At 33.3% G+C, this 17,760-nt stretch overlaps 5 non-coding genes across 5 annotated transcripts; all 5 read left to right on the top strand.

Moving 5' to 3' along the window:
- Nucleotides 1-760: 760 nt before the first annotated feature.
- TRNAA-UGC (transfer RNA alanine (anticodon UGC)) lies at nt 761-853 on the top strand. The gene is given in 2 exon segments: nt 761-798; nt 818-853. It is a non-coding gene; the product is annotated as a tRNA-Ala (tRNA).
- A 2,911-nt stretch (nt 854-3,764) lies between these two features.
- TRNAA-UGC (transfer RNA alanine (anticodon UGC)) lies at nt 3,765-3,857 on the top strand. Its single transcript is given in 2 exon segments — nt 3,765-3,802; nt 3,822-3,857. It is a non-coding gene; the product is annotated as a tRNA-Ala (tRNA).
- A 2,912-nt stretch (nt 3,858-6,769) lies between these two features.
- On the top strand, nt 6,770-6,862 carry TRNAT-UGU (transfer RNA threonine (anticodon UGU)). The gene is given in 2 exon segments: nt 6,770-6,807; nt 6,827-6,862. It is a non-coding gene; the product is annotated as a tRNA-Thr (tRNA).
- A 5,914-nt stretch (nt 6,863-12,776) lies between these two features.
- Nucleotides 12,777-12,869, top strand: TRNAI-UAU (transfer RNA isoleucine (anticodon UAU)). The gene is given in 2 exon segments: nt 12,777-12,814; nt 12,834-12,869. It is a non-coding gene; the product is annotated as a tRNA-Ile (tRNA).
- A 4,415-nt stretch (nt 12,870-17,284) lies between these two features.
- Nucleotides 17,285-17,377, top strand: TRNAI-UAU (transfer RNA isoleucine (anticodon UAU)). The gene is given in 2 exon segments: nt 17,285-17,322; nt 17,342-17,377. It is a non-coding gene; the product is annotated as a tRNA-Ile (tRNA).
- The last annotated feature ends 383 nt before the right edge of the window (nt 17,378-17,760 follow it).

Below are 17,760 nucleotides of genomic sequence, written 5' to 3' on the forward strand. Positions count from 1 at the left end.
TTTACTATCACCTGGGACAGTGGCTTCAAGTCCCATCTAGGATGCATGTTCCTTTGTTGCTCATTCTCATTCTAGAAGTTATGCTTTTTTTCAATGCAGGTGACTGTCTTAATGGTATTGCATGAAATCCATATATACCAAAACATACCTATTAAGTTTTAATTGCAATTTAATATCAGAGTGGCTACAAAATAACAATGTCTATGGCAATTGCTGATGGGTTTCTTGAAGTCCTTTCATCCATGTCATCAAAAGGGTAATTTTCTGCTTTTTATATTTCTTTGGACGCTGACTTTACTGACAATTTAGGTGCTACAGACCAAAAAAACAATGTTTACCTTTAAATATAGAGCACATGTGAGATTTAAATTATTTTTATTTAAAGATGCTGCATTTTTTAGTATTGTAGTGTATATTTTGTCTATGCAACATTAAAGTTGCATATATCTATAGCAAATATTATTTAAGATAAATAACAGGAATTATTTTACAATTTTGATAATATTAAACTGTACAACAATGGCATGAATTCATTGCAATATACACCTATGGATACATAAAACTGGGCAATAACACAAATGGCCAATATAATTGATTACCTTATGATTAGAATATTACTTTTATTAGGTACTTTAGTATTGGGTGCAGTAGTTTAGTGGATTTAAAAAGTAACTAATTTAAAATTAATAAACCAAGTTAATTTACTTAGTCAACTCGATGCTAAAATCACACAACTAAAAATAATGCACTTTGACCATGCGCTCCTGTGGTGCAATCGGTCAGCGCGTGGTACTTGCAAGACAGTATCTGTTAAGCAATGCTGAGGTTGTGAGTTCAAGCCTCACCTGGAGCAAATGTAATTTTTTTTTCTAATGTCATCAGTTAATGATTATCATCTGCTACCTGAACATCCTGATATGAAGGCAGAAAAAAAAACACAAACATGACTGTTTTTAAGGTACCAGTACACACATCTGCTTTGGTTCATATGCACTGTAAACATTACTTTAGTTAGTCCACAAAATGGAATGCAAAAGACTACCTCTTTATTGGTAAAAGAGTTGCATCAATCTGTTTTGCTGCAATGTAACATGAGGGTCCATACTATTAGGGCTGGTTAATACAATCACATTTCATGCTGGGATTTGTAAAGCAAAGAACACAAATAAACAGCTTTCCTATATCGCAACAATTAATGATTATACTAATGAAAAAATCAGTTTCACAAAAAGATGTTACTAAGCCCCAGTGGCCTAATGGATAAGGCACTGGCCTCCTAAGCTGGTGTTTGTGGTTTCAAGTTATCTGGGGTGATAGGCTTTATTTCATCCATATAATTACTGGAGACGTTCCTTTTATTCTTGCTTGATACTGCACAAATGGCTCCACCAGAAACTTTTATCTGCTTAACAATCTGGTACTATTCAGCTTGCAAAAATATGGCCCAGTATCTAAAAGCAGACATTTAATCTAATGACATTGTGGATTAGTTTCCTGAAAAGTTTACTATCACCTGGGACAGTGGCTTCAAGTCCCATCTAGGATGCATGTTCCTTTGTTGCTCATTCTCATTCTAGAAGTTATGCTTTTTTTCAATGCAGGTGACTGTCTTAATGGTATTGCATGAAATCCATATATACCAAAACATACCTATTAAGTTTTAATTGCAATTTAATATCAGAGTGGCTACAAAATAACAATGTCTATGGCAATTGCTGATGGGTTTCTTGAAGTCCTTTCATCCATGTCATCAAAAGGGTAATTTTCTGCTTTTTATATTTCTTTGGACACTGACTTTACTGACAATTTAGGTGCTACAGACCAAAAAAACAATGTTTACCTTTAAACAGAGAGCACATGTGAGATTTAAATTATTTTTATTTAAAGATGCTGCATTTTTTTGTATTGTAGTGTATATTTTCCCTATGCAACATTAAAGTTGCATATATCTATAGCAAATATTATTTAAGATAAATAAACAGGAATTATTTTAAAATTTTGATAATATTAAACTGTACAACAATGGCATGAATTCATTGCAATATACACCTATGGATACATAAAACTGGGCAATAACACAAATGCACAATATAACTAATTACCTTATGATTAGAATATTAGTTTTATTAGGTACTTTAGTATTGGGTGCAGTAGTTTAGTGGATTTAAAAAGTAACTAAATTTAAATTAATAAACCAAGTTAATTTACTTAGTCAACTCGATTCTAAAATCACTCAACTAAAAATGATGTGCTTTCACGATGTGCTCCTGTGGCGCAATCGGTCAGCGCGCGGTATTTATAAGACAGTATCTGTTAAGCAATGCTGAGGCTGTGAATTCAAGCCTCACCTGGAACAAAAGTAATTTTTTTCTAATGTCATCAGTTAATGATTTTCATCTGCTACCTGAACATCCTGATATGAAGGCAGAAAAAAAAACACAAACATGACTGTTTTTAAGGTACCAGTACACACATCTGCTTTGGTTCATATGCACTGTAAACATTACTTTAGTTAGTCAACAAAATAGAATGCAAAAGACTACCTCTTTACTGGTAAAAGAGTTGCATCAATCTGTTTTGCTGCAATGTAACATGAGGGTCCACAGTATTAGGTCTGGTTAGTATAATCACATTTCATGCTGGGATTTGTAAAGCAAAGAACACTAATAAACGGCTTTCCTATATCGCAACAATTAATGATTATACAAATGAAAAAATCAGTTTCACACAAAGATGTTACTAAGCCCCAGTGGCCTAATGGATAAGGCACTGGCTTCCTAAGCTGGTGTTTGTGGTTTCAAGTTATCTGGGGTGATAGGCTTTATTTCATCCATATAATTACTGGATATGTTCCTTTTATTCTTGCTTGATACTGCACAAATGGCTCCACCAGAAACTTTTATCTGCTTAACAATCCGGTACTCTACAGCTTGCAAAATTATGGCCCAGTATCTAAAAGCAGACATTTATCCTAATGACATTGTGGATTAGTTTCCTGAAAAGTTTACTATCACCTGGGACAGTGGCTTCAAGTCCCATCTAGGATGCATGTTCCTTTGTTGCTCATTCTCATTCTAGAAGTTATGCTTTTTTTCAATGCAGGTGACTGTCTTAATGGTATTGCATGAAATCCATATATACCAAAACATACCTATTAAGTTTTAATTGCAATTTAATATCAGAGTGGCTACAAAATAACAATGTCTATGGCAATTGCTGATGGGTTTCTTGAAGTCCTTTCATCCATGTCATCAAAAGGGTAATTTTCTGCTTTTTATATTTCTTTGGACACTGACTTTACTGACAATTTAGGTGCTACAGACCAAAAAAACAATGTTTACCTTTAAATATAGAGCACATGTGAGATTTAAATTATTTTTATTTAAAGATGCTGCATTTTTTGGTATTGTAGTGTATATTTTCCCTATGCAACATTAAAGTTGCATATATCTATAGCAAATATTATTTAAGATAAATAAACAGGAATTATTTTACAATTTTGATAATATTAAACTGTACAACAATGGCATGAATTCATTGCAATATACACCTATGGATACATAAAACTGGGCAATAACACAAATGGCCAATATAATTGATTACCTTATGATTAGAATATTACTTTTATTAGGTACTTTAGTATTGGGTGCAGTAGTTTAGTGGATTTAAAAAGTAACTAATTTAAAATTAATAAACCAAGTTAATTTACTTAGTCAACTCGATACTAAAATCACACAACTAAAACTAATGCACTTTGACCATGCGCTCCTGTGGCGCAATCGGTCAGCGCGTGGTACTTGCAAGACAGTATCTGTTAAGCAATGCTGAGGTTGTGAGTTCAAGCCTCACCTGGAGCAAATGTAATTTTTTTTTCTAATGTCATCAGTTAATGATTATCATCTGCTACCTGAACATCCTGATATGAAGGCAGAAAAAAAAACACAAACATGACTGTTTTTAAGGTACCAGTACACACATCTGCTTTGGTTCATATGCACTGTAAACATTACTTTAGTTAGTCCACAAAATGGAATGCAAAAGACTACCTCTTTATTGGTAAAAGAGTTGCATCAATCTGTTTTGCTGCAATGTAACATGAGGGTCCACACTATTAGGGCTGGTTAGTACAATCACATTTCATGCTGGGATTTGTAAAGCAAAGAACACAAATAAACGGCTTTCCTATATCGCAACAATTAGTGATTATACTAATGAAAAAATCAGTTTCACACAAAGATGTTACTAAGCCCCAGTGGCCTAATGGATAAGGCACTGGCTTCCTAAGCTGGTGTTTGTGGTTTCAAGTTATCTGGGGTGATAGGCTTTATTTCATCCATATAATTACTGGATATGTTCCTTTTATTCTTGCTTGATACTGCACAAATGGCTCCACCAGAAACTTTTATCTGCTTAACAATCCGGTACTCTACAGCTTGCAAAATTATGGCCCAGTATCTAAAAGCAGACATTTATCCTAATGACATTGTGGATTAGTTTCCTGAAAAGTTTACTATCACCTGGGACAGTGGCTTCAAGTCCCATCTAGGATGCATGTTCCTTTGTTGCTCATTCTCATTCTAGAAGTTATGCTTTTTTTCAATGCAGGTGACTGTCTTAATGGTATTGCATGAAATCCATATATACCAAAACATACATATTAAGTTTTAATTGCAATTTAATATCAGAGTGGCTACAAAATAACAATGTCTATGGCAATTGCTGATGGGTTTCTTGAAGTCCTTTCATCCATGTCATCAAAAGGCTAATTTTCTGCTTTTTATATTTCTTTGGACGCTGACTTTACTGACAATTTAGGTGCTACAGACCAAAAAAACAATGTTTACCTTTAAATATAGAGCACATGTGAGATTTAAATTATTTTTATTTAAAGATGCTGCATTTTTTAGTATTGTAGTGTATATTTTCCCTATGCAACATTAAAGTTGCATATATCTATAGCAAATATTATTTAAGATAAATAACAGGAATTATTTTACAATTTTGATAATATTAAACTGTACAACAATGGCATGAATTCATTGCAATATACACCTATGGATACATAAAACTGGGCAATAACACAGATGCACAATATAATTGATTACATTATGATTAGAATATTACTTTTATTAGGTACTTTATTATTGGGTGCAGTAGTTTAGTGGATTTAAAAAGTAACTAATTTAAAATTAATAAACCAAGTTAATTTACTTAGTCAACTCGATTCTAAAATCACACAACTAAAAATAATGCACTTTGACCATGTGCTCCTGTGGCGCAATCGGTCAGCGCGTGGTACTTGTAAGACAGTATCTGTTAAGCAATGCTGAGGTTGTGAGTTCAAGCCTCACCCGGAGCAAATGTAATTATTTTTTCTAATGTCATCAATTAATGATTATCATCTGCTACCTGAACATCCTGATATGAAGGCAGAAAAAAAAACACAAACATGAATGTTTTTAAGGTACCAGTACACACATCTGCTTTGGTTCATATGCACTGTAAACATTACTTTAGTTAGTCAACAAAATGGAATGCAAAAGACTACCTCTTTATTGGTAAAAGAGTTGCATCAATCTGTTTTGCTGCAATGTAACATGAGGGTCCACAGTATTAGGTCTGGTTAGTATAATCACATTTCATGCTGGGATTTGTAAAGCAAAGAACACTAATAAAAGGCTTTCCTATATCGCAACAATTAATGATTATACAAATGAAAAAATCAGTTTCACACAAAGATCTTACTAAGCCCCAGTGGCCTAATGGATAAGGCACTGGCCTCCTAAGCTGGTGTTTGTGGTTTCAAGTTATCTGGGGTGATAGGCTTTATTTCATCCATATAATTACTGGAGATGTTCCTTTTATTCTTGCTTGATACTGCACAAATGGCTCCACCAGAAACTTTTATCTGCTTAACAATCCGGCACTATTCAGCTTGCAAAATTAAGGCCCAGTATCTAAAAGCAGACATTTATCCTAATGACATTGTGGATTAGTTTCCTGAAAAGTTTACTATCACCTGGGACAGTGGCTTCAAGTCCCATCTAGGATGCATGTTCCTTTGTTGCTCATTCTCATTCTAGAAGTTATGCTTTTTTTCAATGCAGGTGACTGTCTTAATGGTATTGCATGAAATCCTTATATACCAAAACATACCTATCAAGTTTTAATTGTAATTTAATATCAGAGTGGCTACAAAATAACAATGTCTATGGCAAATGCTGATGGGTTTCTTGAAGTCCTTTCATCCATGTCATCAAAAGGGTAATTTTCTGCTTTTTTTATTTCTTTGGACACTGACTTTACAGACAATTTAGGTGCTACAGACCAAAAAAACAATGTTTACCTTTAAATAGAGAGCACATATGAGATTTAAATTATTTTTATTTAAAGATGCTGCATTTTTTGGTATTGTAGTGTATATTTTCCCTATGCAACATTAAAGTTGCATATATCTATAGCAAATATTATTTAAGATAAATAAACAGGAATTATTTTACAATTTTGATAATATTAAATTGTACAACAGTGGCATGAATTCATTGCAATATACACCTATGGATACATAAAACTGGGCAATAACACAAATGCCCAATATAATTGATTACCTTATGATTAGAATATTACTTTTATTAGGTACTTTAGTATTGGGTGCAGTAGTTTAGTGTATTTAAAAAGTAACTAATTTAAAATTAATAAACCAAGTTAATTTACTTAGTCAACTCGATTCTAAAATCACACAACTCAAAATAATGCACTTTGACAATGTGCTCCTGTGGCGCAATCGGTCAGCGCGTGGTACTTGTAAGACAGTATCTGTTAAGCAATGCTGAGGTTGTGAGTTCAAGCCTCACCTGGAGCTAATGTAATTTTTTTTTCTAATGTCATCAGTTAATGATTATCATCTGCTACCTGAACATCCTGATATGAAGGCAGAAAAAAAAACACAAACATGAATGTTTTTAAGGTACCAGTACACACATCTGCTTTGGTTCATATGCACTGTAAACATTACTTTAGTTAGTCAACAAAATGGAATGCAAAAGACTACCTCTTTATTGGTAAAAGAGTTGCATCAATCTGTTTTGCTGCAATGTAACATGAGGGTCCACAGTATTAGGTCTGGTTAGTATAATCACATTTCATGCTGGGATTTGTAAAGCAAAGAACACTAATAAAAGGCTTTCCTATATCGCAACAATTAATGATTATACAAATGAAAAAATCAGTTTCACACAAAGATCTTACTAAGCCCCAGTGGCCTAATGGATAAGGCACTGGCCTCCTAAGCTGGTGTTTGTGGTTTCAAGTTATCTGGGGTGATAGGCTTTATTTCATCCATATAATTACTGGAGATGTTCTTTTTATTCTTGCTTGATACTGCACAAATGGCTCCACCAGAAACTTTTATCTGCTTAACAATCCGGCACTATTCAGCTTGCAAAATTATGGCCCAGTATCTAAAAGCAGACATTTATCCTAATGACATTGTGGGTTAGTTTCCTGAAAAGTTTACTATCACCTGGGACAGTGGCTTCAAGTTCCATCTAGGATGCATGTTCCTTTGTTGCTCATTCTCATTCTAGAAGTTATGCTTTTTTTCAATGCAGGTGACTGTCTTAATGGTATTGCATGAAATCCATATATACCAAAACATACCTATCAAGTTTTAATTGTAATTTAATATCAGAGTGGCTACAAAATAACAATGTCTATGGCAAATGCTGATGGGTTTCTTGAAGTCCTTTCATCCATGTCATCAAAAGGGTAATTTTCTGCTTTTTATATTTCTTTGGACACTGACATTACAGACAATTTAGGTGCTACAGACCAAAAAAACAATGTTTACCTTTAAATAGAGAGCACATGTGAGATTTAAATTATTTTTATTTAAAGATGCTGCATTTTTTGGTATTGTAGTGTATATTTTCCCTATGCAACATTAAAGTTGCATATATCTATAGCAAATATTATTTAAGATAAATAAACAGGAATTGTTTTACAATTTTGATAATATTAAATTGTACAACAGTGGCATGAATTCATTGCAATATACACCTATGGATACATAAAACTGGGCAAAAACACAAATGCACAATATAATTGATTACCTTATGATTAGAATATTACTTTTATTAGGTACTTTAGTATTGGGTGCAGTAGTTTAGTGTATTTAAAAAGTAACTAATTTAAAATTAATAAACCAAGTTAATTTACTTAGTCAACTCGATTCTAAAATCACTCAACTAAAAATAAAGCACTTTGACCATGTGCTCCTGTGGCGCAATCATTCAGCGCGCTGTACTTATAAGACAGTATCTGTTGAGCAATGCCGAGCTTGTGAGTTCAAGCCTCACCTGGAGCAAATGTAATTTTTTTTCTAATGTCATCAGTTAATGATTATCATCTGCTACCTGAACATCCTGATATGAAGGCAGAAAAAAAAACACAAACATGACTGTTTATAAGGTACCAGTACACACATCTGCTTTGGTTCATATGCACTGTAAACATTACTTTAGTTAGTCAACAAAATGGAATGCAAAAGACTAACTCTTTATTGGTAAAAGAGTTGCATCAATCTGTTTTGCTGCAATGTAACATGAGGGTCCACAGTATTAGGGCTGGTTAGTACAATCACATTTCATGCTGGGATTTGTAAAGCAAAGAACACAAATAAACGGCTTTCCTATATCGCAACAATTAGTGATTATACTAATGAAAAAATCAGTTTCACACAAAGATGTTACTAAGCCCCAGTGGCCTAATGGATAAGGCACTGGCTTCCTAAGCTGGTGTTTGTGGTTTCAAGTTATCTGGGGTGATAGGCTTTATTTCATCCATATAATTACTGGATATGTTCCTTTTATTCTTGCTTGATACTGCACAAATGGCTCCACCAGAAACTTTTATCTGCTTAACAATCCGGTACTATACAGCTTGCAAAATTATGGCCCAGTATCTAAAAGCAGACATTTATCCTAATGACATTGTGGATTAGTTTCCTGAAAAGTTTACTATCACCTGGGACAGTGGCTTCAAGTCCCATCTAGGATGCATGTTCCTTTGTTGCTCATTCTCATTCTACAAGTTATGCTTTTTTTCAATGCAGGTGACTGTCTTAATGGTATTGCATGAAATCCATATATACCAAAACATACCAATTAAGTTTTAATTGCAATTTAATATCAGAGTGGCTACAAAATAACAATGTCTATGGCAATTGCTGATGGGTTTCTTGAAGTCCTTTCATCCATGTCATCAAAAGGGTAATTTTCTGCTTTTTTATTTCTTTGGACACTGACTTTACTGACAATTTAGGTGCTACAGACCAAAAAAACAATGTTTACCTTTAAATATAGAGCACATGCGAGATTTAAATTATTTTTATTTAAAGATGCTGCATTTTTTGGTATTGTAGTGTATATTTTCCCTATGCAACATTAAAGTTGCATATATCTATAGCAAATATTATTTAAGATAAATAAACAGGAATTATTTTACAATTTTGATAATATTAAACTGTACAATAATGGCATGAATTCATTGCAATATACACCTATGGATACATAAAACTGGGCAATAACACAAATGCACAATATAATTGATTACCTTATGATTAGAATATTACTTTTATTAGGTACTTTAGTATTGGGTGCAGTAGTTTAGTGGATTTAAAAAGTAACTAATTTAAAATTAATAAACCAAGTTAATTTACTTAGTCAGCTCGATGCTAAAATCACACAACTAAAAATAAGGCAATTTGACAATGCGCTCCTGTGGCACAATCGGTCAGCGCGTGGTACTTATAAGACAGTATTTGTTGAGCAACGCCGAGGTTGTGAGTTCAAGCCTCACCTGGAGCAAATGTAATTTTTTTTCTATTGTCATCAGTTAATGATTATCATCTGCTACCTGAACATCCTGATATGAAGGCAGAATAAAAAACACAAACAAGACTGTTTTTAAGGTACCAGTACACACATCTGCTTTGGTTCATATGCACTGTAAACATTACTTTAGTTAGTCAACAAAATAGAATGCAAAAGACTACCTCTTTATTGGTAAAAGAGTTGCATCAATCTGTTTTACTGCAATGTAACATGAGGGTCCACAGTATTAGGTCTGGTTAGTATAATCACATTTCATGCTGGGATTTGTAAAGCAAAGAACACTAATAAATGGCTTTCCTATATCGCAACAATTAATGATTATACAAATGAAAAAATCAGTTTCACACAAAGATCTTACTAAGCCCCAGTGGCCTAATGGATAAGGCACTGGCCTCCTAAGCTGGTGTTTGTGGTTTCAAGTTATCTGGGGTGATAGGCTTTATTTCATCTATATAATTACTGGAGATGTTCCTTTTATTCTTGCTTGATACTGCACAAATGGCTCCACCAGAAACTTTTATCTGCTTAACAATCCGGCACTATTCAGCTTGCAAAATTATGGCCCAGTATCTAAAAGCAGACATTTATCCTAATGACATTGTGGATTAGTTTCCTGAAAAGTTTACTATCACCTGGGACAGTGGCTTCAAGTCCCATCTAGGATGCATGTTCCTTTGTTGCTCATTCTCATTCTAGAAGTTATGCTTTTTTTCAATGCAGGTGACTGTCTTAATGGTATTGCATGAAATCCATATATACCAAAACATACCTATTAAGTTTTAATTGCAATTTAATATCAGAGTGGCTACAAAATAACAATGTCTATGGCAATTGCTGATGGGTTTCTTGAAGTCCTTTCATCCATGTCATCAAAAGGGTAATTTTCTGCTTTTTATATTTCTTTGGACACTGATTTTACTGACAATTTAGGAGCTACAGACCAAAAAAACAATGTTTACCTTTAAATATAGAGCACATGTGAGATTTAAATTATTTTTATTTAAAGATGCTGCATTTTTTGGTATTGTAGTGTATATTTTCCCTATGCAACATTAAAGTTGCATATACCTATAGCAAATATTATTTAAGATAAATAAACAGGAATTATTTTACAATTTTGATAATATTAAACTGTACAACAATGGCATGATTTCATTGCAATATACACCTATGGATACATAAAACTGGGCAATAACACAGATGCACAATATAATTGATTACCTTATGATTAGAATATTACTTTTATTAGGTACTTTATTATTGGGTGCAGTAGTTTAGTGGATTTAAAAAGTAACTAATTTAAAATTAATAAACCAAGTTAATTTACTTAGTCAACTCGATTCTAAAATCACTCAACTAAAAATAATGAGCTTTCACCATGCGCTCCTGTGGTGCAATCAGTTAGCGCATGGTATTTATAAGATAGTATCTGTTGAGCAATGCCGAGGCTGTGAATTCAAGCCTCACCTGGAGCAAAAGTATTTTTTTTTCTAATGTCATCAGTTAATGATTATCATCTGCTACCTGAACATCCTGATATGAAGGCAGAAAAAAAAACACAAACATGACTGTTTTTAAGGTACCAGTACACACATCTGCTTTGGTTCATATGCACTGTAAACATTACTTTAGTTAGTCAACAAAATAGAATGCAAAAGACTACCTCTTTATTGGTAAAAGAGTTGCATCAATCTGTTTTGCTGCAATGTAACATGAGGGTCCACAGTATTAGGTCTGGTTAGTATAATCACATTTCATGCTGGGATTTGTAAAGCAAAGAACACTAATAAACGGCTTTCCTATATCGCAACAATTAATGATTATACAAATGAAAAAATCAGTTTCACACAAAGATCTTACTAAGCCCCAGTGGCCTAATGGATAAGGCACTGGCCTCCTAAGCTGGTGTTTGTGGTTTCAAGTTATCTGGGGTGATAGGCTTTATTTCATCTATATAATTACTGGAGATGTTCCTTTTATTCTTGCTTGATACTGCACAAATGGCTCCACCAGAAACTTTTATCTGCTTAACAATCCGGCACTATTCAGCTTGCAAAATTATGGCCCAGTATCTAAAAGCAGACATTTATCCTAATGACATTGTGGATTAGTTTCCTGAAAAGTTTACTATCACCTGGGACAGTGGCTTCAAGTCCCATCTAGGATGCATGTTCCTTTGTTGCTCATTCTCATTCTAGAAGTTATGCTTTTTTTCAATGCAGGTGACTGTCTTAATGGTATTGCATGAAATCCATATATACCAAAACATACCTATTAAGTTTTAATTGCAATTTAATATCAGAGTGGCTACAAAATAACAATGTCTATGGCAATTGCTGATGGGTTTCTTGAAGTCCTTTCATCCATGTCATCAAAAGGGTAATTTTCTGCTTTTTATATTTCTTTGGACACTGATTTTACTGACAATTTAGGAGCTACAGACCAAAAAAACAATGTTTACCTTTAAATATAGAGCACATGTGAGATTTAAATTATTTTTATTTAAAGATGCTGCATTTTTTGGTATTGTAGTGTATATTTTCCCTATGCAACATTAAAGTTGCATATACCTATAGCAAATATTATTTAAGATAAATAAACAGGAATTATTTTACAATTTTGATAATATTAAACTGTAAACAATGGCATGAATTCATTGCAATATACACCTATGGATACATAAAACTGGGCAATAACACAAATGCACAATATAATTGATTACCTTATGATTAGAATATTACTTTTATTAGGTACTTTAGTATTGGGTGCAGTAGTTTAGTGAATTTAAAAAGTAACAAATTTAAAATTAATAAACCAAGTTAATTTACTTAGTCAACTCGATGCTAAAATCACTCAACTAAAAATAATGCACTTTGACCATGCGCTCCTGTGGCACAATCGGTCAGCGCGCAGTACTTATAAGACAGTATCTGTTGAACAATGCTGAGGTTGTGAGTTCAAGCCTCACCTGGAGCAAATGTAATTTTTTTTTCTAATGTCATCAGTTAATGATTATCATCTGCTACCTGAACATCCTGATATGAAGGCAGAAAAAAAAACACAAACATGACTGTTTTTAAGGTACCAGTACACACATCTGCTTTGGCTCATATGCACTGTAAACATTACTTTAGTTAGTCCACAAAATGGAATGCAAAAGACTACCTCTTTATTGGTAAAAGAGTTGTATCAATCTGTTTTGCTGCAATGTAACATGAGGGTCCACACTATTAGGGCTGGTTAGTACAATCACATTTCATGCTGGGATTTGTAAAGCAAAGAACACTAATAAACGGCTTTCCTATATCACAACAATTAATGATTATACTAATGAAAAAATCAGTTTCACACAAAGATGTTACTAAGCCCCAGTGGCCTAATGGATAAGGCACTGGCCTCCTAAGCTGGTGATTGTGGTTTCAAGTTATCTGGTGTGATAGGCTTTATTTCATACATATAATTACTGGAGATGTTGCATTTATTCTTGCTTGATACTGCACAAATGGCTCCACCAGAAACTTTTATCTGCTTAACAATCCGGTACTGTACAGCTTGCAATATTATGGCCCAGTATCTAAAAGCAGACATTTATCCTAATGACATTGTGGATTAGTTTCCGGATAAGTTTTACTATCACCTTAGACAGTGGCTTCAAGTCCCATCTAGGATGCATGTTCCTTTGTTGCTCATTCTCTTTCTAGAAGTTATGCTTTTTTTCAATGCAGGTGACTGTCTTAATGGTATTGCATGAAATCCATATATACCAAAACATACCTATTAAGTTTTAATTGCAATTTAATATCAGAGTGGCTACAAAATAACAATGTCTATGGCAATTGCTGATGGGTTTCTAGAAGTCCTTTCATCCATGTCATCAAAAGGGTAATTTTCTGCATTTTATATTTCTTTGGACACTGACTTTACTGACAATTTAGGTGCTACAGACCAAAAAAACAATGTTTACCTTTAAATATAGAGCACATGCGAGATTTAAATTATTTTTATTTAAAGATGCTGCATTTTTTGGTATTGTAGTGTATATTTTCCCTATGCAACATTAAAGTTGCATATATCTATAGCAAATATTATTTAAGATAAATAAACAGGAATTATTTTACAATTTTGATAATATTAAACTGTACAATAATGGCATGAATTCATTGCAATATACACCTATGGATACATAAAACTGGGCAATAACACAAATGCACAATATAATTGATTACCTTATGATTAGAATATTACTTTTATTAGGTACTTTAGTATTGGGTGCAGTAGTTTAGTGGATTTAAAAAGTAACTAATTTAAAATTAATAAACCAAGTTAATTTACTTAGTCAGCTCGATGCTAAAATCACACAACTAAAAATAAGGCAATTTGACAATGCGCTCCTGTGGCACAATCGGTCAGCGCGTGGTACTTATAAGACAGTATTTGTTGAGCAACGCCGAGGTTGTGAGTTCAAGCCTCACCTGGAGCAAATGTAATTTTTTTTCTATTGTCATCAGTTAATGATTATCATCTGCTACCTGAACATCCTGATATGAAGGCAGAATAAAAAACACAAACAAGACTGTTTTTAAGGTACCAGTACACACATCTGCTTTGGTTCATATGCACTGTAAACATTACTTTAGTTAGTCAACAAAATAGAATGCAAAAGACTACCTCTTTATTGGTAAAAGAGTTGCATCAATCTGTTTTACTGCAATGTAACATGAGGGTCCACAGTATTAGGTCTGGTTAGTATAATCACATTTCATGCTGGGATTTGTAAAGCAAAGAACACTAATAAATGGCTTTCCTATATCGCAACAATTAATGATTATACAAATGAAAAAATCAGTTTCACACAAAGATCTTACTAAGCCCCAGTGGCCTAATGGATAAGGCACTGGCCTCCTAAGCTGGTGTTTGTGGTTTCAAGTTATCTGGGGTGATAGGCTTTATTTCATCTATATAATTACTGGAGATGTTCCTTTTATTCTTGCTTGATACTGCACAAATGGCTCCACCAGAAACTTTTATCTGCTTAACAATCCGGCACTATTCAGCTTGCAAAATTATGGCCCAGTATCTAAAAGCAGACATTTATCCTAATGACATTGTGGATTAGTTTCCTGAAAAGTTTACTATCACCTGGGACAGTGGCTTCAAGTCCCATCTAGGATGCATGTTCCTTTGTTGCTCATTCTCATTCTAGAAGTTATGCTTTTTTTCAATGCAGGTGACTGTCTTAATGGTATTGCATGAAATCCATATATACCAAAACATACCTATTAAGTTTTAATTGCAATTTAATATCAGAGTGGCTACAAAATAACAATGTCTATGGCAATTGCTGATGGGTTTCTTGAAGTCCTTTCATCCATGTCATCAAAAGGGTAATTTTCTGCTTTTTATATTTCTTTGGACACTGATTTTACTGACAATTTAGGAGCTACAGACCAAAAAAACAATGTTTACCTTTAAATATAGAGCACATGTGAGATTTAAATTATTTTTATTTAAAGATGCTGCATTTTTTGGTATTGTAGTGTATATTTTCCCTATGCAACATTAAAGTTGCATATACCTATAGCAAATATTATTTAAGATAAATAAACAGGAATTATTTTACAATTTTGATAATATTAAACTGTACAACAATGGCATGATTTCATTGCAATATACACCTATGGATACATAAAACTGGGCAATAACACAGATGCACAATATAATTGATTACCTTATGATTAGAATATTACTTTTATTAGGTACTTTATTATTGGGTGCAGTAGTTTAGTGGATTTAAAAAGTAACTAATTTAAAATTAATAAACCAAGTTAATTTACTTAGTCAACTCGATTCTAAAATCACTCAACTAAAAATAATGAGCTTTCACCATGCGCTCCTGTGGTGCAATCAGTCAGCGCATGGTATTTATAAGATAGTATCTGTTGAGCAATGCCGAGGCTGTGAATTCAAGCCTCACCTGGAGCAAAAGTATTTTTTTTTCTAATGTCATCAGTTAATGATTATCATCTGCTACCTGAACATCCTGATATGAAGGCAGAAAAAAAAACACAAACATGACTGTTTTTAAGGTACCAGTACACACATCTGCTTTGGTTCATATGCACTGTAAACATTACTTTAGTTAGTCAACAAAATAGAATGCAAAAGACTACCTCTTTATTGGTAAAAGAGTTGCATCAATCTGTTTTGCTGCAATGTAACATGAGGGTCCACAGTATTAGGTCTGGTTAGTATAATCACATTTCATGCTGGGATTTGTAAAGCAAAGAACACTAATAAACGGCTTTCCTATATCGCAACAATTAATGATTATACAAATGAAAAAATCAGTTTCACACAAAGATCTTACTAAGCCCCAGTGGCCTAATGGATAAGGCACTGGCCTCCTAAGCTGGTGTTTGTGGTTTCAAGTTATCTGGGGTGATAGGCTTTATTTCATCTATATAATTACTGGAGATGTTCCTTTTATTCTTGCTTGATACTGCACAAATGGCTCCACCAGAAACTTTTATCTGCTTAACAATCCGGCACTATTCAGCTTGCAAAATTATGGCCCAGTATCTAAAAGCAGACATTTATCCTAATGACATTGTGGATTAGTTTCCTGAAAAGTTTACTATCACCTGGGACAGTGGCTTCAAGTCCCATCTAGGATGCATGTTCCTTTGTTGCTCATTCTCATTCTAGAAGTTATGCTTTTTTTCAATGCAGGTGACTGTCTTAATGGTATTGCATGAAATCCATATATACCAAAACATACCTATTAAGTTTTAATTGCAATTTAATATCAGAGTGGCTACAAAATAACAATGTCTATGGCAATTGCTGATGGGTTTCTTGAAGTCCTTTCATCCATGTCATCAAAAGGGTAATTTTCTGCTTTTTATATTTCTTTGGACACTGATTTTACTGACAATTTAGGAGCTACAGACCAAAAAAACAATGTTTACCTTTAAATATAGAGCACATGTGAGATTTAAATTATTTTTATTTAAAGATGCTGCATTTTTTGGTATTGTAGTGTATATTTTCCCTATGCAACATTAAAGTTGCATATACCTATAGCAAATATTATTTAAGATAAATAAACAGGAATTATTTTACAATTTTGATAATATTAAACTGTACAACAATGGCATGAATTCATTGCAATATACACCTATGGATACATAAAACTGGGCAATAACACAAATGCACAATATAATTGATTACCTTATGATTAGAATATTACTTTTATTAGGTACTTTAGTATTGGGTGCAGTAGTTTAGTGAATTTAAAAAGTAACAAATTTAAAATTAATAAACCAAGTTAATTTACTTAGTCAACTCGATGCTAAAATCACTCAACTAAAAATAATGCACTTTGACCATGCGCTCCTGTGGCACAATCGGTCAGCGCGCAGTACTTATAAGACAGTATCTGTTGAACAATGCCGAGGTTGTGAGTTCAAGCCTCACCTGGAGCAAATGTAATTTTTTTTTCTAATGTCATCAGTTAATGATTATCATCTGCTACCTGAACATCCTGATATGAAGGCAGAAAAAAAAACACAAACATGACTGTTTTTAAGGTACCAGTACACACATCTGCTTTGGCTCATATGCACTGTAAACATTACTTTAGTTAGTCCACAAAATGGAATGCAAAAGACTACCTCTTTATTGGTAAAAGAGTTGCATCAATCTGTTTTGCTGCAATGTAACATGAGGGTCCACACTATTAGGGCTGGTTAGTACAATCACATTTCATGCTGGGATTTGTAAAGCAAAGAACACTAATAAACGGCTTTCCTATATCGCAACAATTAATGATTATACTAATGAAAAAATCAGTTTCACACAAAGATGT

The sequence above is a fragment of the Taudactylus pleione genome, unplaced genomic scaffold (genome assembly GCF_031769625.1).
Source record: "Taudactylus pleione unplaced genomic scaffold, aTauple2 ptg000473l, whole genome shotgun sequence".
NCBI lineage: Eukaryota > Metazoa > Chordata > Amphibia > Anura > Myobatrachidae > Taudactylus > Taudactylus pleione.